At 36.1% G+C, this 23,845-nt stretch overlaps 1 long non-coding RNA gene and 1 other non-coding gene across 2 annotated transcripts; both read left to right on the forward strand.

The window, feature by feature from the left end:
- Positions 1–2,150: 2,150 nt before the first annotated feature.
- Positions 2,151–2,240, forward strand: LOC131175207 (small nucleolar RNA R24). Its single transcript, XR_009145370.1, has one exon. It is a non-coding gene; the product is annotated as a small nucleolar RNA R24 (small nucleolar RNA).
- An 18,200-nt stretch (positions 2,241–20,440) lies between these two features.
- Positions 20,441–21,889, forward strand: LOC131174538 (uncharacterized). The gene is made up of 3 exons (XR_009144899.1): positions 20,441–20,587; positions 21,038–21,096; positions 21,669–21,889. It is a non-coding gene; the product is annotated as an uncharacterized LOC131174538 (long non-coding RNA).
- Positions 21,890–23,845: the final 1,956 nt, after the last annotated feature.

Consider the following 23,845-nt stretch of genomic DNA (forward strand, 5'->3'; position numbering starts at 1 on the left):
CAAGATTTTCAGGTGCATTGGCTTCTCATTGGTCCTGGCATACAATGCATATACCTAAATTCATTGCCTCTCTCTTTCTACACATATACATAAAACATATATGTCACCGACATGGTGAACTTTTATAATTTGTAATTTTGAGAAGATAAAAGACAATATATTAATGCAAATGATAAGTACAATGCAAGGTAATTTTAACCAATCATCCTTCAACTTCGAGAGGTGTTTCACTTTTATCCCTCATCTTCATTTTGTTAACATAAAATTCCTAAATTTCAAAAATTTTACACTAAAATACCTATGCTTTGAAAATGTTACATTAAAATTCCTCTCATCATAATCTGGTTAGATTTCTAGTAAGACACTTACATGGTAGTGTCACATATCAAAAAAATAAAATAAAAAAAAGAAATGCTATTTAGGAAGTGGCCAATAAGAAGTGTTGTGGGTGGACGAAGATGCTTATGGGTTCTCTTATTAAGAAGAGAAAGTGTTTTATGTGTAAGACCCTAGAAATGCAAATTGGCATGTAGTTGTAAAAGTTAAACATCAAAACTCGTTTGATATGGACAATGATGAGCTATTACCTCATAAATATTCTATAATGCTAATAATTAGTAATGATTATAGTGTAGATGAGCACCCTAATTAGGTGCATTTTGATGTAGAAGAAGATGAAATTATTTATATTTATGTTATTAAATTTCAACATATGCGTATGTAATATAATTAAACTTTTCATTTGTATATTATATTTTTATTACTATCATATTCATGGACAATTAGGCCTATTGGATCTAAATTGAGTCTCTTATTTTGATGATAAGTACTCTTTAAATTTATTTTAGGCCAAAGGCTCAAATTAGCCCTTGAAGTATTCCCAAAAGTACAATTAAGTCCTTAAAGAAAGTTTAGGTGCAATTGAACCCTCAACATTTTAAAATGAGACTTCTAAACACTTTTACTATAAAAAATAAGTAATTAGAACCAATTTTGGTTAATAAGTGTTAAACCATCATCACTTCTATTAAAAGAGAGCAGAGCCATGGTGGGTGGGCAACAACTTGCCTAAAAGCCATTTCTTCCTTTGACAATGATAAGCTTGCCGATGAGGTTTGAGTTTGTTGTTCTTGATTCTCGAATTATGTATGAGATTCTCCATTTCTCAACTTCATTTAAAGGAGGAAGTTCTTCACCTCTTATATGAACTTGGATGGCTATTCTAATTTAGGAAAGTGTCTTCCATGTTTGGCTTCTAGAATATTCACTTAGCCGATTCAAGTTTTTGCTCATTTTATCAGTCAAAAGAAACTATTGTATGTTGTTTAAAAAAAATTTTAACATGCTAGTAAAAAGAAATTTAGATGTTAGAGGGCTATCCAAAGAGTCATTGAAGATGCTGTTTGAGATTTGGCTTGAGAACTAAGCTATCAAAATGAGATGCAGGAAAATGGTGGACTTGCTTATCCATTATTCCATTAAGAGCAGTGATATTTCCTCTTAAAAAAATACATTTTCCTATTAAGTCTTGTTGGATCTGGCGGTATCACATATGTACAATTGGCTACTTACACTTTAGGTTCTAATGAATTAATTGATGCTTTAACAAATGACACATAGGAGGTAATTATTCTTTCATCTTCTTATTTTTCCTTTCTCTTTTCATTTTAGGTCTACTAGTTTGTGGGTAGGGGATTGGTTACAAGAGGAATCAAAGCATCAGGTGAACAAAAGAATCCTTCAGTTAGCAAAAAAAAGCTAGAAAATGAGAAAGCCAACCAAATGGATAATAGTAGCACTCAAGGTACTGCTACGGCAAAGGAGGGAATGAATTTGTACACAAGGTGTTTGATGAAATGCAAAAAATAATTTTGTTTCATGAAGTGGGGATTAAGCGATTGAGCTTGTTGTTGGGTAAATATGTTTCAAGTAATGCTTCTACTTTCTATTTGTGCTACTGATTCGTTACACATTTAAATATTTTTGGCTATTTTTTATAAGATTTTTTAACCTTTTTCCTACGTTTTACTTGTTTCCAGATGTATCTATGGCATCTGATTATATTGAAAGCTTTATAAAATACTAGATTTTCAATAAATCAAATATAATGCATTTCTTGAGTTCATCTGGACAATTCATGTTCAGTTTTCTTTGCGACGATTAGCTATTAACATGCAATAACTCTTTAACATTGAATTTATTTTATGAAATATGCTTGTTATGTTTGGCTTTTGAGCTACTTTTGAAAAATGTTAACAGAAGATAAACTATATCAAATTTGGGTTTATTAGATCCATTTTAAAATGTTGAGGGCTCAATTGCGCCCAAACTTTCTTTAAGGGTTTAATTGTATTTTTGGATATACTTTAGGGGCTAATTTGAATCTTTGGCCTTTAGTTTATATTCTTTAATATTTTATTTGTTTGTACATTCCAATTATTATTGTTCCTTGTTACTTACATTTACTAACAATATTTATATTGCTATGTAGCATGGCTTAGAGATCTAGAAATTTAAGTGGTTTGTGGATCATGTGTAATAATTCTCAAACTGAAGAACAAGTCCAACATCAAGACTTGAATGATTCAATAAATCATTCTTAACAAGAAACTTAAACTCATCAAGTTGATGATAATGAGGCCACTATAATCATTAGTAAGTTATTACATATATATATTTCTCATGATATTAATAAAAAAAATTATCTATACTTTTGAATTCGTTTGTTATAAAGATTCAAGTGGAAGGCGATTTGGAGTTCCGTGTACAAGAGAAGCAACTCCTCTTGGGTCTTTTCTTGGAACCACTGCAACAAATGGCATTTATGCTCCTTTAAGCATTGATAAATGGAATAACAAAGATTTTGAGCCATTTAAAAGCAAAATATTGAACCTTGTTGATCATGTTTCATACATTTTTTAATTTTAGTAGAAACTTTCTATGTATTATTATTAAATTAGTTTTATATAATAATTGACGTAATCTTTTAAAGTAAGTTTCATATATTTTGTAGAAAAATTTGCATATCCTCTTGAAACAGAGAATTGGATCTTAAAAGTAGTGAACAAAAAGAGGAGAGATTTCAAGAGTGACTTGAAGGTAAAATATTATGATCCATCCAAGAGTAAGGAACAAATTTTGGAAAATGTACCTAAAGATGTTTTAGAGCCTTAATGATCTCATCTAGTTAATGAACGATTTACTAAAAATTTAAGTAATTCAACTTACTCATTGTTGCAACTTGGCATGTTTTAAATATTTGAATTATTTATCTTTATTGCAATAAGTGTCTTGGATATTGCAATAAATTTTCAATAGTGAGATGGAAAGAAGCTTTGGATGCTATATCTTTTCTACATTTGTGTATATGTGAAATAAAATATAAAATTGTTTTTTTATGCCAATATAGAAGCAAGAACATTGTTTTTTGACATTGTATCAATAGATCTCAATGGAACCCCTTCCTTTCATAGAAAGGAGCAATATTAACCATCTTGGCTAATCTTGGGCAATCAGCTCTTATTGGATTATACTATTACAGATGTTAGGGAATGTTGTTGACTTTGTAAGTTTTAGACTGTAAGGGCCATGTTTAGCTTTAATGATATTCTTTAATCAACTCTACTATTTGGCTAATGGATTTTCATGTTAGATATATTTGAACATCTAGTTAATGAATGGTTCACTTTAATAGGTCAATTTTTTTGTTGATAATAGTTATTTATGCTTGCTTTTGTTGGAAATAAATATTTTTTGCATACTAATTTATTTTATTCTTTATACAGAGAATGAGTACTATCAATACTACCAATTTAATGAAGAATAAGAATGCACACACTGTAGGAAGAAAAAGATATGTAAGATTGAGAAAAGTGATGTAGTCAAATCATATAGGCATTTAGAAATCATATTCATTGCATTTTATTTATATTTAGTTACTTATAATTTCATTTTTATATTTTTTTAGTTATCTTTTGAGATTTATTTAAATTGGGTCTAATCCCATGTTTTTGGACTCTATTAGCTATGTTTTGATAGTCTGGGAAGGCATGGAAGGAATTAAAGAGGAGTTGGAGCATTAAAATGCAACTTTGGAGTTCATTGAAGATCACACCAAGCATGCAACAAATTACACAACCCATGTAAACCAGTTCTTAAAGATTTTAAGTTACATAGCTTGTGTAATTTACCTTGCCCTATGTAATCTTCTGAGCTACACAAAAGCTGAAAATTCAAGGTCCAGTGAGTTACACAGGGCAGACCTATGCAACACTACACGGGCCATATAATGACTCGGAGATAGAATTTCAATTTGACTTTTCTTCCTTCTCACTCGCTCTAGGAGGACTTCTAAGCCTATTTGGACTCCAAAACAACACTAGATATAAATGCAATAAGTTAGGGTTTCAAGGGAGGACCAATATTTTTACATTCAAGAGAGCACATCACCTTCAAGAAAGGCAAAAGGAGAAACAAATCTACAAGGTTTTCAAATGAAGTTTTAAAAGTCCAAGACTAAAATTCTCTATCTAGGTTCTTTCATTCTATTTCTTCTCATGTCTTTTCTTTATTATTTTATAACTTGATTATAAAACTCACCATGTGTGAGTATTTTCTTATTCTAAGGTTAGGGATGTAGCACTTTTAATTCAACTATGGATTTGGTTTGATTTTATTTAATATATTGGGTATTTTGTTCTTTAATTCAATCTCTTATGTTCTTAACGCATGCTTTGTGTTAAAGGACTAAAAGGTGAAGATTAATATTAGAATAATAGGATTTTGAATTTAAGGTTCTTGTTCTAGAGATAGGCTAAAATTCTATATGCAATTAATATTTAATCAAAGGGCATAATGGGTTTTAATTAATTTAATCACTATTAAAATAGGGTTTGAGTTGATTAAGATACAGTTTGAGTGCCTGAGAGAGGACTTAAAATAACTTAGGATTAATTTTCTTTAAAGTAATAATCTCTCTTTTATTGAATGAATTAGATTGAATCTATAATTGATTGAAGTGTGAACCCCTAGCTCTGGAATGCTTTTATTAATTCATATTCAAATTTAGCTTATTATTTTAGGTTTTATTTCATTTAATTGGATTTAAATACTACTTTTCTACAATTGATCATCTAGATAATTATAATTTCTGTGTAGTTTGGTACTCAACATAGTCCTCATGGGAATGATACCCACTCATCACTTTATTACTTGCTAATAATTAGTGCACTTGTGAGATTTTACACAACAAGTTTTTGGCATTATTATTGGGGATCAATACTTGATATCAAACGATTAGCGATTTGATTGATCTAGACATATTTATAGTTATTTTTTTGATAGTTTATAATTTTGTTTTTGATTTGTCTTTTTTTTTTCTTTTCCTTGTGAGGTACTTTGAGATTTCATCAACAAGTATTCATAAGTTTTATTCAACAATATGATGAACCCTTTTATGCTACTTGGGGAAAATTTAATGAATGGATAGAGATATTTCCTCATCATAATTGTTCAAATCAATCATTAACTCTTTGGGTAGATCATGGGGCTTGGGATAATAGTGATCACGTTCTTCAAAGAGGCCATAAGGATGCCATTCACTTATTGAATGACATGGCAGATTCTGATTACCATTGGGATTGCGATCCTCCACTCTAGGGTTGGAGTCACTAATATCCCCTACACATCCATCAACTTAATATTTTACACTAACCATTTGAGCTTTAAGTGGAGAAGGGAGTGGACACTGATAAGGCAATAGCTCTATTGGAAACTTTTGATAAGGTAATGGTGAACAATAAGCTATCACTTTATGATGAAGAATTAAACAAGCAAGATAGGGACAATGAGTTGAATGCTAAAAAAGCTTCATGGGAATCTAAATCTATAGAAGAAGTTGAGCCTTAACTAAAAGAATAATATTCCTTTGAAAATGATTTACTAGTAGAGTTCCCACTTGAAATGGAGTTACTTGAAGAAAACAACTCTTTTGTAGTTAGGTGGTCAATGAAAGAGTGCTTACATGAAGACAAATAAAAAAAAAAAGAGGTGGCGGATGAAGAAATTGATAAGACTATCAATTTTAGTTCATTGATGGTGCTTACACATAAACCACCTGAAGACCCTTTTATAACATGGACACCTCCTACATCATCATATGTCCTCCATGAGCTAAAGTAGTCCTTATTCCAAGAATATTATTCCAAGCCAAGTGTTATTCGTGCTACATGCAATCTTGCTTTAAATCTTGTCAATCTTAAGGGTAAATCTTGTCAATTTTAAGGGTACCATAAATCAAAACCCATATATGATGTTATATGACAACTATTATGGGCTGAAGCCGCTTTTTGATTAGCACTTCTAAAAGAGGTCAAACTCATGACCTTAAATTAGTGCTTTTTGGGATTTACTTTTAATTTTTACATTTGTTTATTTCTTTTGTTTAATCACCCTTCAAACTTCTTTTGATGTTTGTTCACTTTGTAGGTTCAAGAAGCACTTGAAAGGAGCAATTAAAAATAAGCATAAAAATCTTTGAGGGAAGGCACACTTCAAAGGGGGGTATTCTTTATCCATTAGCTTTTCCTTATTGATTGCATTGATGATGTTGCTCTTGAGCTGATTGTGCTATCTTGATGACATTGAGGACAATGTGAAATTTAAGTTTGGGGATGCAATAAAATTTGCATTAGATTTGCATTTAGGTAGAAAATTTTTGTAATTTTTTGCATTTTATTTTTGCATTTTTCGACCCTTTTAATATGATGAGAATTGATTGGATGGATGATTGAAGTGACCTTTGAAAGGTTTGATATGTTGATTGCTTACAAAAGTATAAGGAGAAGAATGTTCATACTAGAATTAATATTTATCTTTGTGTAGATTATTTTTCCTAGGCATGTGTACATCACTCCATTATAATGAAATTGTAAGTTCTTAGAGCAAGTGTATGTGCATAGATATGATTCGTTAATTGTCTCACCAGTCCTAGAACAGGTCTTTTTAACTTATTAAGGCAAAATCTTAGCATACACTTGATGAAGGGATGATTTATGCATTCTTTGATTTTAGCCTTATTATAACTTTAGCCACCCTTATTTAAAATATATCCCTTGTAACCAACTTGAGCCTATATTTTATTTATATAATTTTCTTTGTTTACTCATATTATTTACCTAGCCCTTAGCCTAAACACTCAATTTACCCTTGTGAGAGAGGTTGTCTGTTAAAGTGAGAGGTATCCTAGATTTTTTTTTTTAAAAAAAAAAGAGAAAAGAAAATATGGAGAAAGAAATAAAATAGAAGTGCTAGTATATGAAAATATATTAGAAAAAAAAATCCACTCAAGTGTTCAAAGAATGAATTTGGGGGTGGAACTAAAGAGGGACAAGTGTAATAAATCCAAAAGTAAAAATAAAGTCTCTATTTGATTATCAAGAAGTATGCTAGCACTAGAGTCTATTTGTGAATTTCTTTTCTCCACAAATAAAGAAAAAAGGAGAAAAAAAATTATTGTGTCTTGATCTTTTATAGATTAATAACTCTGATACTTTGATTATCTTATATCATTTTTCTTTAATTATCACATTATTACCCTTTAACCCCATTACAACCTTATGAAAAGAACTTTTGATATTTTGATAGTGTGTGCTATATTAGTAGAGATAGGGTTAGGAGATCTGCCTATGGGACTTAGGAAATTAAATTTAATACATTTATATAAAGGCATTAGAGATTGCTAAGTGTATAGATGTTTATTTAAGTAAAGTAATTTCCTGTAATATTGGTATGTGTACATATGTTTTAGGTTGGTAATTTGCACTTTGTTAAATATTGGTACATACAATGGATGTTTGACTTCTTAGCATTTTGATGAGCTGTTGATGTATTGATCCTTTTGAGGTTGTCTTTAAAAGTCTAGAATTTAAATTCTTTTTATACCAAAAGGAAAAATAGCTCTCAAATGTATTTAGTTTCTCTTTGCTTAAGGACAAGCAAAGATTCGAGTTTTGGGGTATTTGATGTAGTCACATCATATAGGCATTTAAGAATCATATTCATTGCATTTTGTTCCTATTTAGTTACTTATTGTTTTATTTTTATATGTTTTTAGTTATCTTTTGAGATTTCTTTACATTGGATATGATCCCATGTTTTTGGACTTTATTAGGTATGTCTTGATAGTTCAGGAATGCATGGAAGGAATTCAATAGGAGTTAGAGCATTAAAATGCAAATTTGGAGTTCATTGAAGATTACACAGGGTGTGTAACAAATTACACAGCATGTGTATATTAGTTCTTGAAGATTTTAAGTTATACGACCCATGAAACTAAACATGTGTAATTTCCTTTGCCCCGTATAATCTTCTGAGCTACAAAAAAAGCTAAGAATTTGAGGTCTAGTGAGTTATACGGGGCAGCCTCATGCAACACTACACAAGTTGTGTAATAACTTGGAGCTAAAATTCTAATTTGATTTTTTTCCTTCTCACTTGCTCTAAAACAATACTAAATATAAATATAATAAGTCAAGGTTTCGAATGGGATCAAGCTTTTTATATTTAAGAGAGCACATCACCTTAAAGAAAGGCAAAAGGAGAAACAGATCAGCAAGGTTTTCAGAGGGGCTTTCTGCTAAAGTTCTAAAAGTCCAAGGCTCTCTATTTGGGTTCTTTTATTCTATTTCTTCTCATGTCTTTTCTTTATTATTTTATAAACTTAATTGTAAAACTCACCATGCATGAGTAATTTCTTATTCTAAAGTTAGGGATGTAGCACTTTCAAATCAGTTATGGATTTGGCTTGATTTTATTTAATAAATTTGGTATTTTGTTCTTTAATTTAATCTCTTGTGTTCTTAATGCATGCTTTGTATTGAGCTCCACTTAGTATTAATTTTAGATATTAATTGAAGGACTGAAGGTGAAGATTAATATTGGAATAATAGGATTTTGAACTTAGGGTTCTTGATCTAGAGATAAGCTAGAATTCTATATGGAATTAACAATTAATTAAAGGATGCAATAGGTTTTAATTAATTTAATCACTATGAAAGTAAGGTTTGAGTTGATTAAGATACAACTTGAGTGCCTTGAGAGTGGACTTAAGATAACTTAGAATTAATATCCATCAAAATAATATTCTCTCTTTTATTGAATGAATTGGATTGAATTTATAATTGATTGAAGTGTGATTGGACTAGCTCTAGAATGCTTTTACTAATTATTATTCAAGTTTAATTAATTGCTTTAGGTTTTATTTCATTTAATTAGATTTAGTTACTACTTCTTTACAATCAATTGTCTAGATAATTATAACATGATCATCATGGGAACAATATTTACTTATCACTTTATTACTTGTTAACGATCCCTATACTTGCGAGAATTTGCACAACAGAAAGAAATGATACAACTTCTATTCGTAAAACTATTTTCATTTAAATATTTTGATTAAATATATGTTGTTATATGATAAAATAAACGTAAATGTAGGAAATAAAAAAATGAGAAATCTCTAGACAAATTTGAATTCTTTGAAGCTATAAGAGAAAGGATGACGCTTATGTGGATGATAATATAAGGGAGCTGATGGTATTTACTTTTTTTTCTTTTTAAAGTAATTTATTTTATATTAATGTTATTAGGTCTTGGTGGAATGATAATTATATTTGTTTAAAATTAATACTTACATAAACTTATAGGAGAGAGGTTGTATTCTTATAGCTGAACGAAGTGAAAGTTTGGTGATAACTTGTCTGAATTGCATGAGGAAAATTTTCAACAATTGATGGGTTCAGAACGCAATGGTCGAGTATGATGTATGGGTCTTGGGCCTACTCTTATAAATGATTTTTGTGTAACAAGTCAAAAATGTAAATGCGAGATGAGAGGCCTCTACAACAAATCAATCAAGGGAAATAAAAAAGTTAAAAGTGAAATAACAAATAATTACAAGTAATAATGATGGATTAAAGGAGGTTCTACAAATTTTATATGGGTTCATAGCCCAAAAAATAGCATGGACAATTAGGAACACAATTTCCTAAACATTAGGTAATTTATCTATTTAATTGCTTAAATTCCTTTACTCATTGATAGTTTTTCTTTCTCTTATTAGTAGTGCATAAAAGCATTAGATAATTAGTATTTGAGGTTGATATCTATGTTTATTTCCCTTGAAAATGAGTTTGTATATGAGTTTGTAACTTACGTTTTCTAACCTACAATTAATTAACAATTTCTTTTTCATTCCTCCTTAATTTAAACTATTGCATTATTTTCTTATGAACAGGTTAATGACAATTCTATCGCTCAACATGATTGTCCATCTCCAAATAACATTATCTTGCACTCAAGTCATGAACTGGGAAACAGTGCTTGGGTCATTGGTGTAACACCCTCCCGATAACCACTCCGTACATCCTACTGTTCCGGTGACCGGTGTCGGCCCGGACAGCTAGAATGTCCGGAAAAATATTTAAACTAAAGTCAGGAACCATAATTAACTCAAATATTAATAAGAAAAATTTAGTAAAAATTTTAGGAATAAAATATAACCGAGTTAAACGAGCCGGTGCCCAAGCGATGGGTAACCAGAGGGAAGTTGCGGTTCTCGCAAAGAGGAGCCCTAGACCCGGGAGAAAAATTATAAAATAATTTTTGGGACTCCAGAGAAGGGTTATTGAGGTTCCCATGGCATTAGAATGCCAAGAAAATACCTAGAAAAATTTTTCAATCGGTACAGACAATTTTGACCCGTTAAGCCAAACGGAGGGCATTTTGGTCATTTCGCCTTCAGAGGTGATTTTTGGCCGACTTGTCCAGTTGAGTAAATAATTAATATGACATAAAATATGAATAAACATTACTAGAAATCAAATTGAAAATGAGTAGTGGAGGAAAGGAAAGAAAATGAGGAAAAAAGCTTAATTATGGCATCATGGTGATGTCATTAAGGAAATTTGGACCAATCACAATTTAGCCATCCTTTGACTAAGTAAATAAAAGACTAAATGAAGACTAAATCCACCAAAATTTGCAGCAGCCACCCCTTTCCTCAAGCAGCCGAAATCCCTTCCCTCCTTCCTCCATTGATGTGCCATCAAAAGCTTAATTTCTCCTTTGTTTCCATCATAAAATCATAACCTAGCTTCACTAAAATTTGCCCTAGCACCTTGCTAAAGCCTTTGTCAGCCAACAAGAAGGAAGAAAGTGAAGTTTAGGGCTTTGGAAATTCTGCCCAATCAAGGTTAGTGCTACACTTTCATTCTCCTTCTTTTAAATCTTAGTTAGAACATCATTTTGAGCTAAGAAATTTTAAGGAATTGAAGTAAATTATATGTGTCATGGTACCTTCAATTTTCAGCAGCCCTATGAAAGTATGAGGTTGATTGTTTTAATAAATTTAGAGTGGCTAGAAATAATGGTTAAGGTATTAATATACATGGACATTAAACTAAGTATGCTAATTAAGGTTATAAGTAAATTGATTTGGATATTAGGGTTTGGAAAGGTGAAAATGTGACTTGGTTTATTAAACTGTTAAAGAACAATCTAATGGTCAATAAGTGACCATTTGAGGTATGTTGAACACAATTTGGACTGAAAAATGGTATGGCAAAGTCAAGGTATAAACTGCCCTAGGACAGCAGCATAGGGACTGAAAATTCAGTCCCTTTGCACTGCCATAACTTGGGCTGTGTTAGTCCAATTGAAGTTTGGCCAATTGGACATGAAACTAAGCTTATAATGACACATTTTTGCTGAAGAAACCATGCCCAAAAGACCAAAGCAAGAGGACCAAAACTTGGCCCCAATCCGGATACCCTGCAGCTGGTTCTGCAGAATTGACCAAATGAACAGTAACTGTTCATTTGGCCATAACTCACTGTAGATTTGGTCAATTGACCTGAAATTTTTACAGAAACAAGTTAAGACATAGGCAAACAACTTTTATGAAGGAACGTACCCCAAATTATGGCCAGAACCTAACCCAAATGGCTATGGCAGTCACTGTTCATGCTACTGTAGATATGGTATTTTCTGCAGAATGCAAATCCGGCCAGCCTGGGTTTTTGGGTCATATCTGGAGCTACAAAACTCCAAATGGAGTGATTCAAAAAAGGAAATTCAACTAGACAAAATAAGGAACAACTTTTATGTTTTACATTTCTTCAAATTCCTACAGTAACAGTGTCCAATGGAATAGTGAAGTTGACTCACCAAAACTGAAAATTCTGCTTGTGTTGAGTTACACTTTGAAATGGTATTAACACTTAATGCCAACAAGTTTTAAACACCAATTGTGGTATGTTGGGAGTGCCAAAGTCAATGTACACATTTTTATTCTAAAAGTCAACATTTTTGTTGACCAATGATGAATAGTGACACCAAAAATTTGAAATTCACAAATTGAAGAATTTAAAAGTTTCAAATGCCCTAGTATACCTAACAAGATTGGTTTGGATAGTTTGGCATGCCAATAGGGTTCAGTTAGCAGTACTGCACATGGCAATGTGCCATTCCGTGATTTCATGGCTTTTAGCCATTCTGACTTTATATTGAGACTTGGCCTTGTGCCTGATATTATTTACAGCTTGTTAGCTGTTCTGTTGCACACCGGGAGATGCATATGTGACCGATGGTGTGACGGCCCGAGGTACTAGGTACCCAAAGGCGCCACCCGTTATCCAGTCCAGTCGTCTAGTGTAGGTTACTTGGGGCAACCAAATGAATAAAGGTGAACAACGTTAACGAAATAATGGATATACCAATACCAAACAAAGAAAGCATACACATTCTATACACATTCATTTTCTTGCTATTTTCTTCTATTATATTATTGCACCACTAAGCATTATTGCTTAGCGCGTTGCTTTGCCACGCCGTAGGTACCGGAGATCCCGATCGTGAGCCCAAGAGACCGCAGATCGGGTGAGTTCATCCTGTAGATGCACGCAGTGTCCGTGTCACCTCACTACCTGCAGTGCATTGGTAGGGCACTAGGTGTCATTTTGTCATTTTGATATTTTGTAGCAGATTTTTACTTTCTCATATGTATTTGAACTCATGTAATATATTTTGATGTTCATGTAAATAATGAAAGTTATGACTATGAATGCAAAAATTTGAGCATGTATTTATCGCTTGTATATGAGAAATGGATGTTTGAGAAATGAAAAGATTATGGAGAATTGAAATTGAGAAATATTGTTGAGATTTTGGATATTGGAGTTTGAGATGATGAAATACAAATATTGGAAGTGTTTTTAACAGGTTCCGAAGAACTGTTTTCTCCATTTTTAGCCGGTACTCCGCCGGATTTTCTTTAAAATCTTCGGAACCTCAAATGAATAATGCTTTTGATAAATGGTTAAAATAAATCATATTTCATAAATTAACTTCAAAAGCATGATATAAATGAATTGAGGAATATTAGAGTGTGCCAGTACACCGTGTGGCATTACTTACTCGGGTATACTGTACTCGGGTAAGGGGTGTCACATTTAGTGGTATCAGAGCACGGTTTAGGCGTTTCTGGGCCTAGATTGAGTCCATACCATGCATTGCATTTGTAAGAGTCGAGGTGACACTAACGCATATCTGTTTATCTTTCTTATTTTGAATAGGATATGGATCCTTCATCTCAGAGAGCCGTTGAGGAGGAAGTGGAGAGTCATGCTTCACTGCAGCGGTGAGGCTGGGGCATGAGAGAATGCGCTCGCCCGGCTCAAGCGAGCACCTTTCAGCCTCCACAGGCCATGTTCCAACAAATGGCCGACTTCTTTAGACAAATGGCCGGGGTAATGCCAGCACCACCACCACCACCAGCTCCACAGCAGAAATCACACCTGGAAAGGCTAAGGAAGTTTGGAGCTGTGGACTTCTATGGCAAGAGAGAAGATGACTCTGTTGCAGCCGAGAATTGGTTGAACAGAATAGGCAGAGTACTAAAACAACTCCACTGCACTCCAGAGCAAAACCTGGAAGCTGCCATCTCTTTACTGCAAGATGATGCATATGAGTGGTGGGACACCGTGTCCAGTGAAGTGCAGCCAGAAGCTGTAACTTGGGACTTCTTTCTCTCTGAGTTCAAGAAGAAATATGTGGGTACTGTATACCTGGAAGAGAGAAGAAGAGAATTTATTAACCTGAGGCAGAGACAATTGTCAGTGGCTGAGTATGAGAAAGAATTCGTCCGATTAAGCCGCTATGGAAGGGAGATAGTCCCAAATGAAGCTGAAAGATGTAAGAGATTTGAAGAGGGACTAAATGACAACATCAAGATCCAGCTCACTGCCTTGAAAATCACAGAATTTACCAAGTTAGTGGAAGCTGCAATAAAGGTGGAAAAAGTAAGAATTAGTGAACAGACCAGAAGGGATAGACAGCAGAAGAGGGGACCAGGTCAGTCTAGTTCCGCTCCTGGATTTGGGAAGAAGTTTAAGGGTCCTCCTGCACAGAGTTCGGGTCAGCCACAGGGTCGTGGTCACTCGGGGCCCAGGCCACAGTTCACCCCTAGGAGAGGTCAGTCCACACCATCAGTGGGCAGCTCTCCAGGGATGGGGTTCAGGGGACCAGCCCCAACATCTTCTGCATGTCCACACTGTCAGAAATGGCATAAGGGGGAGTGTTGGAGAGTGACTGGTGCTTGCTTGAGGTGTGGGTCAGCAGAGCATCAGTTGAGAAACTGTCCACGCAGAACTACTACAGCTGCTCCAACACAAGCAGACAGACCTACTCCTGCACCACAAAGGGGTAGGAAACCTGGTAAATCCGAAGCTGTGGGACCATCTCAGAGGCCTACATCTGAGCCAGCAGAGAGGCCAGATACCAGACCACCTGCCAGAAATTATGCCCTGAGAGCTCAGGAGGAGCAAGATGCCCCGGACGTCATCAGGGGTACGTTTTCCCTCTACAATACTCCTGCGCATGCATTGGTGGATCCAGGATCCACTCATTCCTATATTTGCATCAACTTACCCGTAGAAAGGGGGATACTAGTAGGGGAGAGTGACCAAGACATTCTGATCACTAATCCATTGGGTCACAGTGTAGTGGTGAACAAGGTATACAAGGGTTGCCCGTTAAGGATTCAGGGGTATGAATTCTTGGCAGATCTAATTGAGTTGCCCTTCCATGAGTTTGACGTGATATTGGGAATGGACTGGTTGTCACGTCATCAGGCAATAGTTGATTGCAAATTGAAGAGAATTTCTCTAAAAACCTCAGAGGGTAATGAGATCACAGTTGTGGGGGAAAGGACAGATTTCTTGTCCAATGTCATCTCAGCCACAGTTGCAAGAAGAATGATGAGAAAAGGCTGTGAAGCCTACCTAGCACATGTGGTGGATACTAGGCAGGCTAAGCCAAACCTGAGTGACATACCCACAGTGAGAGACTTCCCAGAGGTGTTTCCTGAAGAGTTGCTTGGTATGCCACCAGAAAGGGAAGTCGAATTTGCTATTGAGCCACTGTCGGGTACAGCACCCATTTTCATTGCTCCTTATAGGATGGCACCCACTGAATTGAGAGAGTTGAAAACTCAGTTGCAAGAGTTGTTAGATAACGGGTTCATACGCCCCAGTGTGTCACCATGGGGAGCTCCAGTGCTGTTTGTGAAAAAGAAGGATGGGACTTTGAGGCTATGTATTGATTACCGGCAGTTGAATAAAGTGACTGTGAAGAATAAATATATGTTGCCTAGAATTGATGATCTGTTTGATCAGTTGAAGGGAGCAGGAGTATTTTTTAAGATTGATCTCAGATCAGGGTATCATCAGTTGAGGGTGAAGGATGTAGATGTGCCCAAGACTGCATTCAGGACCCGGTATGGGCATTATGAGTTCCTGGTGATGCCCTTTGGCCTAACAAATGCACCAGCGGCATTCATGGACCTTATGAACCGTATCTTCCATCCACACTTAGATCGGTTCGTAGTGGTTTTTATTGATGATATTCTGGTGTACTCCAAGACCAGGGAAGAACATGATGAACATTTGAGGATTGTTCTGCAAACCCTACGGGAAAAGAAGCTGTATGCTAAGTTGTCCAAGTGTGACTTTTGGCTGAATGAGATTGCATTCCTTGGACACATAGTGTCAGTTGATGGGATTAGGGTGGATCCCAAGAAAATAGAAGCAGTGATGGAATGGAAGCCTCCCAGGAATACAACAGAGGTCAGAAGCTTTGTAACACCCCTGATTTTTTATATATTATTATTGGGCTTCGTGTAGGTATCCTCAATTTGCGGAAATTCGACAGTTGACCGGGTCTGTGAAATTCGCCCGATGCACTGCACGAAAAAGTCTCCGAATTGGATCGAGGTTTTGGCTACCCCACCATTGTCAGGCATCCCGAGCGCGTTCCCGAAGTCGAAATCGGCAAAGGTAAACCCGAACCTTTCTTTTTTCGTAATTTTCTAGTGCTTAAATAGGATTAAAAATCCATAAAATATTCGTGGTAGCTTAGAAAATTACGATTCTTTTTGCAATAGCTTAGTAATATTGCTAAGGACCGCGGGGCAAAGTTTTATAATTTTTAGAGCTTGTTTGGGCGCTTTGCAAAAATGATCAATAATAAGGACTAAATTGAAATTTTGCGTATTGTGATGGATGATTGATTTGATGGGCCCAGAGGGGCGTGTGATATGATTGAACCGTTGATGTATGGATTGTGAGTATAGAAGTGCGTTTTAGCCCTTTGCGGGTTGGGTAGGTCCTAGGTATAGGGAGACTCTGCCAATTTTCTGCACGACTTAGGACGTAATTGGTCTTTTCTTTGTTTGTGTTGAGTCAGATTGTATTAAATAAATGTAATATGATTGTCAGGTGAGCCGGGACAGCCTTCTTCCTCCGCCCAGCCGCCACAGTAATTTGTCGTCAAGTTTGTGAGTAGAATATTAATTTTAATTATAATTTCGATATTATTATATGTTCAGCATGCCCATGCATCACTTATATGCATATATTTATGTAGTTAAACTCTAGGCACGATTTATGATGCATTGATAATCATAAAGTGCCATGATGTTGTTGTGGTAATTTGGAGCAGCAGCGGCGCGTTGGCGTGCGTGTGATGTGGTGTGGACTATGGATAGGACGGGGTAGTCACGGCTTGAGTAATTCGCTGGGACCCGTTCCTTCGAGGGGTAGTCACGGCTTGAGTAATTCGCTGGGACCCTCGATTTGGTTATTAAGTGGAAGTCCGAGCTTGAGTAATTACCGGCACTGTTGGATTTAAGAGAGTCAGATAGGGATCAGCTGCCATATGTTATGATTGATACTACAGGGTGTGTGAGTGCTCCAAATTACCTTTTTGATGCTATGATGTGAATATGATGTTAATGTTGCATTTCACTCTACAGGTTGCATTAGTTTCAGATAGTTATAGAGATTATAGTTAAGATTGATATTTTACTCTCTGAGTCGAACGCTCACTCCTGTTCAAAAATTTTTACAGGCCACAGGAGGATATTTTGTTCTGGGTTAACCTGCTTTTATACTTCGCAGGTTGTTTATCGATATTTGTGTAATTTTATTTACTCCTAGAATTTTCGCATGTGTTAGCAGTAATTATTTGAATTTGGTCTGTAATATTATATTCATGTTGGACCTGTAAACTTAATATTTTAAGTCTGTTTTGATGGATTGGATGAGGGAGCTGAGCTCCCATTTATTATTATGTTGATGAGTATGTGGAGGGTGAGCTGAGCTCCCCAATGGATGGTTTATTGTGTTTACAGGTCGGGTGAGTCGAAAACTCCCCGTTGGAAAGTCCATTTTATGGCCGGACTCTGTCCGTTTGTTTTCTTGAATTTGGGCCCAATGGGCCTTAGAGTTGGGTTAATGAACAGTTAGGCTTACTACGGGCCTCGGGGGCTTTAGGCTGGCCCAGGTCCTAGTGCCGGTCCGGCCCATAGGTTGGGTCATGACAAATGTGGTATCAGAGCTTAGGCTCCAGATTCATAGGGAAAAATTATCTAAGTGTTGGGAAGAGTCTACTAGGAGTCACATGCGGAGTATAGGATTCTGTTTCGTCTTTTCCTGTAATTCTTTGTTTCTAGATTCTACGTTATACCTCGGGAAATATAAGATTACCTCAGTTAGTGTCTTGATTTTCGTGGAGTACACAGAAATGTGAAATAGAGTTTGTAGACATGTGAGATCTATCATGAGGATACGTACTCCAAGAAATATTATATTTTGTCAAGATGGGTTTAAATGGTGTGCCCATTTCGTAAGACACGAGTACATAAAAGTGAGTCTTAAAAGTACAAATGTTGCCTAGATAAGGATGAGGATACCACTCATCGGCAACATCGTAGATGACCCAATGTAATAAGTTTGTGATAATAGAAGATTCAGGAGAGATAAGAAATTAGGAGACCTAGTCTGTCAGGACGTATCGTAGTAACTATACAATATTCTCGATGTCTGCTCTGTAAGCTGCAGATTACAGTACCGACATGAGATTATTGTATAGAGCTACGTGCATCCCCGTGGTGCTCCATAATGAGGGTGTTTGCGGGTGGCTTCTGTTTTGGTACAATTATGCCGCAATGCAGTTCTATATCCGCAGAGGAGTTGGGAACTCTGGTTAAGAGTCTAGAGCTAGAATATCGAAGGTCACAGCTTGGGTGGTAACTAGAGTTAGTGACTCGATTACCCTAGCATGAGCTAGAGTTACAAGAAGAGTTGCCATCGCACTGCAGGTTTCAGACTAGTTGCAAAGTAAAGTTGATACCTATAGAGTGAGACCATCTAGTCTTTGGTATGGAATTTTGGATGGTTTTTGCAGAACGATAGACGTTTTGCTTAGAACTTAGTGAGAATAGAATACCTTGTGTGTATTAGCAAGGTGTAAAGTGCAACCCTACTACCTAGGGAAGGTCGAAACTATGAATTGATGATTCACAGAGATATGATATGATAGGAGAGTCATTAATTTGACATGGTTTGGGCAAGGTGGTAAATGTAGTACCTTTGATGCAGCAAGTTAGGGTGTAGTCCTATCTTTTCAGAAGGGATCGAAAGTTATTACTAATAATGGTGACCAACCAAATAGTGCCCCAGATGGGACTGTAGAGTGTGGTAGAGAGTAGTTGGCTGGGGTATCCTGCAGATGATACAAGTTCCATTATAGGAATCATATATAATCAGATCACGATGGATGTAAATCCTTTGAATTGGATGACGGGTTTGGGTGCCCGAAATCTTAAGTTTTGGAATTGAGTAAACATGGAAAATAATAATAATAATAAAAATAATAATAAATAAAATTACTGCAGAATCAGTTCTCGAGGTAGTAAGGGTATTATGTAAGTTAAAGGATAAGAATAGAGATCATACAATAAAAGTATTGTAATTTCTTTGAGTTCCTTTCTAATTTCAAATTATTCAAAACAATAGTATAATCTAATTATAATAGTGTTAAGAGTAATAAATTAGCGAAGATCAATCACAGAAGGCCAATGGATAAAGAAAGTGCAGAATGAAAGTTTGGGCAATTGATTGCAGATGCAATATAATCTAAATGCTAGTGGAAGTACTAGCTAGAGTGGTCAAAGGACAAAATCTGAGTAGCACAGACATATGATAACGCGATAGAGACTCTGAAAGATATAGTTAGAAAGTACAGCTATTATGTTAGGAAGAAGAATGGAACCAGGGATAGAATAGTCAAGTTCTATTTTGGGTAAGACAAAGGAAATAAATGAAAGGACAACCTAAAGAGCGCATAATAAAAGGAACAAAGTTAAGATATAGGATAGGCTAAGTGTTATTCTTGGCAAGGAGAATGACAAGGATGGAAAACCCAAAATGGGATCACATTAGTGAGAAAAGTGATGGAGGTATGGAATACAATAATAATGAGTAAATGTTAGAAGGTGTGCGATGGTATTGCGGACTACCTAAATAGGTAGAGAAAGAGAAGTTAGTAAGCAGTAAGTTGAATAAAAGTCAGTCTAAGGGATTAAATTAATGACCCTAGATAAGGGTGGAATTAGTGTTGGAAGAATTTATTAGTGAGAGAAATCTTTCAGGAATCAATAAAAGTTAAGGGCACAATAAAAACGATGATAGATATGAATCATAGGTCGAGTATAAGTAAAGTTAATAAATTATAAAATATTATGTCAAGAAGGAAAATGGTACGGTAAAGTGTTCATGCAGATGATATCTTATAGGTAGAGCACAATTGTGCTAAGAGATGATGAAATTTGAAGAGAAATACCAAGAAACATAGGTTAAACGTTATTATATGGACAATTGGCGTAGTTGAATATAAGAGGATATTTTTCTTTCTTTTCAAGTTTAGCTTGTGCTTTATTCTGCCTTGTGTAAAATTCGAGGACGAATTTTCTGTAAGGGGGGAAGAATGTAACACCCCTGATTTTTTATATATTATTATTGGGCTTCGTGTAGGTATCCTCAATTCGCGGAAATTCGACAGTTGACCGGGTCTGTGAAATTCCGGCCCGACAGACCCGTTACCGGAAAAGTCTCCGAATTGGATCGAGGTTTTGGCTACCCCACCATTGTCAGGCATCCCGAGCGCGTTCCCGAAGTCGGAATCGGCAAAGGTAAACCCGAACCTTTCTTTTTTCGTAATTTTCTAGTGCTTAAATAGGATTAAAAATCCATAAAATATTCGTGGTAGCTTAGAAAATTACGATTCTTTTTGCAATAGCTTAGTAATATTGCTAAGGACCGCGGGGCAAAGTTTTATAATTTTTAGAGCTTGTTTGGGCAGTTTTTGCAAAAATGATCAATAATAAGGACTAAATTGAAATTTTGCGTATTGTGATGGATGATTGATTTGATGGGCCCAGGAGGGGCTGTGTGATATGATTGAACTGTTGATGTATGGATTGTGAGTATAGAAGTGCGTTTTTAGCCCTTTTGCAGGTTGGGTAGGTCCTAGGTATAGGGGAGACTCTGCCGGATTTTCGGCACGACTTAGGACGTAATTGGTCTTTTTCTTTGTTTGTGTTGAGTCAGATTGTATTAAATAAATGTAATATGATTGTCAGGTGAGCCGGGACAGCCTTCTTCCTCCGCCCAGCCGCCACAGTAATTTGTCGTCAAGTTTGTGAGTAGAATATTAATTTTAATTATAATTTCGATATTATTATATGTTCAGCATGCCCATGCATCACTTATATGCATATATTTATGTAGTTAAACTCTAGGCACGATTTATGATGCATTGATAACTGTTAAAGTGCCATGATGTTGTTGTGGTAATTTGGAGCAGTGTGCGTGCGTTGGCGTGCGTGTGATGTGGTGTGGACTATGGATAGGACGGGGTAGTCACGGCTTGAGTAATTCGCTGGGACCCGTTCCTTCGAGGGGTAGTCACGGCTTGAGTAATTCGCTGGGACCCTCGATTTGGTTATTAAGTGGAAGTCCGAGCTTGAGTAATTCCCGCACGAGTTGGATTTAAGAGAGTCAGATAGGGATCACCGCCATATGTTATGATTGATACTACAGGGTGTGTGAGTGCTCCAAATTACCTTTTTGATGCTATGATGTGAATATGATGTTAATGTTGCATTTCACTCTACAGGTTGCATTAGTTTCAGATAGTTATAGAGATTATAGTTAAGATTGATATTTTACTCTCTGAGTCGAACGCTCACTCCTGTTCAAAAATTTTTACAGGCCACAGGAGGATATTTTGTTCTGGGTTAACCTGCTTTTATACTTCGCAGGTTGTTTATCGATATTTGTGTAATTTTATTTACTCCTAGAATTTTCGCATGTGTTAGCAGTAATTATTTGAATTTGGTCTGTAATATTATATTCATGTTGGACCTGTAAACTTAATATTTTAAGTCTGTTTGATGGATTGGATGAGGGAGCTGAGCTCCCATTTATTATTATGTTGATGAGTATGTGGAGGGTGAGCTGAGCTCCCCAATGGATGGTTTATTGTGTTTACAGGTCGGGTGAGTCGAAAACTCCCCGTTGGAAAGTCCATTTTATGGCCGGACTCTGTCCGTTTGTTTTCTTGAATTTGGGCCCAATGGGCCTTAGAGTTGGGTTAATGAACAGTTAGGCTTACTACGGGCCTCGGGGCTTTAGGGTCTGTGTCCTAGTGCCTTGGCCCATAGGTTGGGTCGTGACAAGCTTCTTGGGGCTAGTGGGTATTCTGAGAAGATTTGTGAAGGATTTTCCTAATAGTGCTCCAATGACCAAGTTGTTACACAAGAATGTCGATTTGTTGGAATGACAAGTGTCAGACCAGTTTTGAGAAATTGAAGGCTATGTTGACAAAGGCACCAGTGTTAACACAGCCAGTGTCCGGAAAGGACTTTGTGGTCTATATTGATGCCTCACATAATGGGTTAGGGTGTGTATTGATGCAAGAGGGGAAAGTGATCGCCTATGCTTCCAGACAGCTAAGGCCACATGAACAGAACTACCCTACCCATGATCTAGAGCTTGCAGCAATTATCTTCAGCCGAAGATATGGAGGCATTACTTGTATGGGGAAAAGTGCTACATTTACACAGACCACAAAAGCCTGAAATACTTGCCAACCCAGAAGAAGCTCAACCTTAGACAGAGGCGATGGATTGAGTTTCTGAAGGATTATGATTGTGTAATTGACTACCATCCTGGGAAGGCAAATGTAGTTGCTGATGCTTTGAGCAGAAAATCCATCACAGCTCTGAGATCATTGAATACCCGTCTAACTTTGATTCAAGATGGAGCTATTTTGGCTGAATTGCAAGTGAGGCCAAACCTGTTACAACAGATTTTAGATGGGCAGAAGGTAGATGAGAAGCTAACGGCCATTATGAGTAAAATCCTAGAAGGAAAAGCAGCTGACTATGAGGTGAAAGCAGACGGGTGTCTGCACTACAAAGGAAGACTGTGTGTACCAGATAACGGGGAATTGAAAGCCAGTATTCTAAAAGAGGCACACACTAGTGTATATGCTATGCACCCAGGAAGTACAAAGATGTATCATGATCTGAAGCTCCAATATTGGTGGCCTGGTATGAAGAAGGACATAGCTGACTACGTGACTAAATGCTTGACATGTCAGCAAGTCAAGGCAGAACATAAAGTTCAATCATGTTTGCTACAGACTATACGGTTTCCTTAATGGTAATGGTATCGGGTCACCATGGATTTTGTAAGTGGGCTACCTCTCACCCGAAAGAAACATGATGCAAAGATGGGTGATAGTTGATAGATTGTGAAGTCGACACACTTCTGCCGATTAGGGTGACTACTCACTAGAGAGGTTAGCAGAATTGTATATCAGTGAGATAGTTAGACTGCATGGAATCCCACTTTCCATCATATCTGATCGAGACCCAAGGTTTACATCGAGATTTTGGAAGAAGTTGCATGAATCCTTGGGTACACAACTCCATTTCAGCACAGCTTTCCATCCTCAGACGGATGGGCAATCTGAAAGAGTAATCCAGGTAAATAATTGAAACCAATGAAATTGATACAAATATTGAATTGAAATGATAATAATAACGTGAAATACTTGTCAGGTCCTTGAGGATATGCTGAGGAGTTGTGTCATTGAGTTTGAGGGAAGTTGGGATAGATACCTCCCACTGGCAGAATTTGCATACAACAATAGCTATCAAGCTAGCATCCAAATGGCCCCGTATGAAGCATTATATGGGAGGAAATGTAGAACTCCAGTGTGCTGGACTGAATTGGGCGAAGACAAATTGGTAGGGCCAGACCTGGTGAAATAGACTGAGGAGAAAGTGAAACTAATCAAAGCCAACTTGAAGGTTGCCTCGCATGACATGTAAATCTTATGCCGACCTGAAGAGAAAAGAAATAGAATATGTGGTTGGCGA

The sequence above is a fragment of the Hevea brasiliensis genome, chromosome 16 (assembly GCF_030052815.1).
Source record: "Hevea brasiliensis isolate MT/VB/25A 57/8 chromosome 16, ASM3005281v1, whole genome shotgun sequence".
In the NCBI taxonomy this organism is placed as follows: Eukaryota; Viridiplantae; Streptophyta; class Magnoliopsida; order Malpighiales; family Euphorbiaceae; genus Hevea; species Hevea brasiliensis.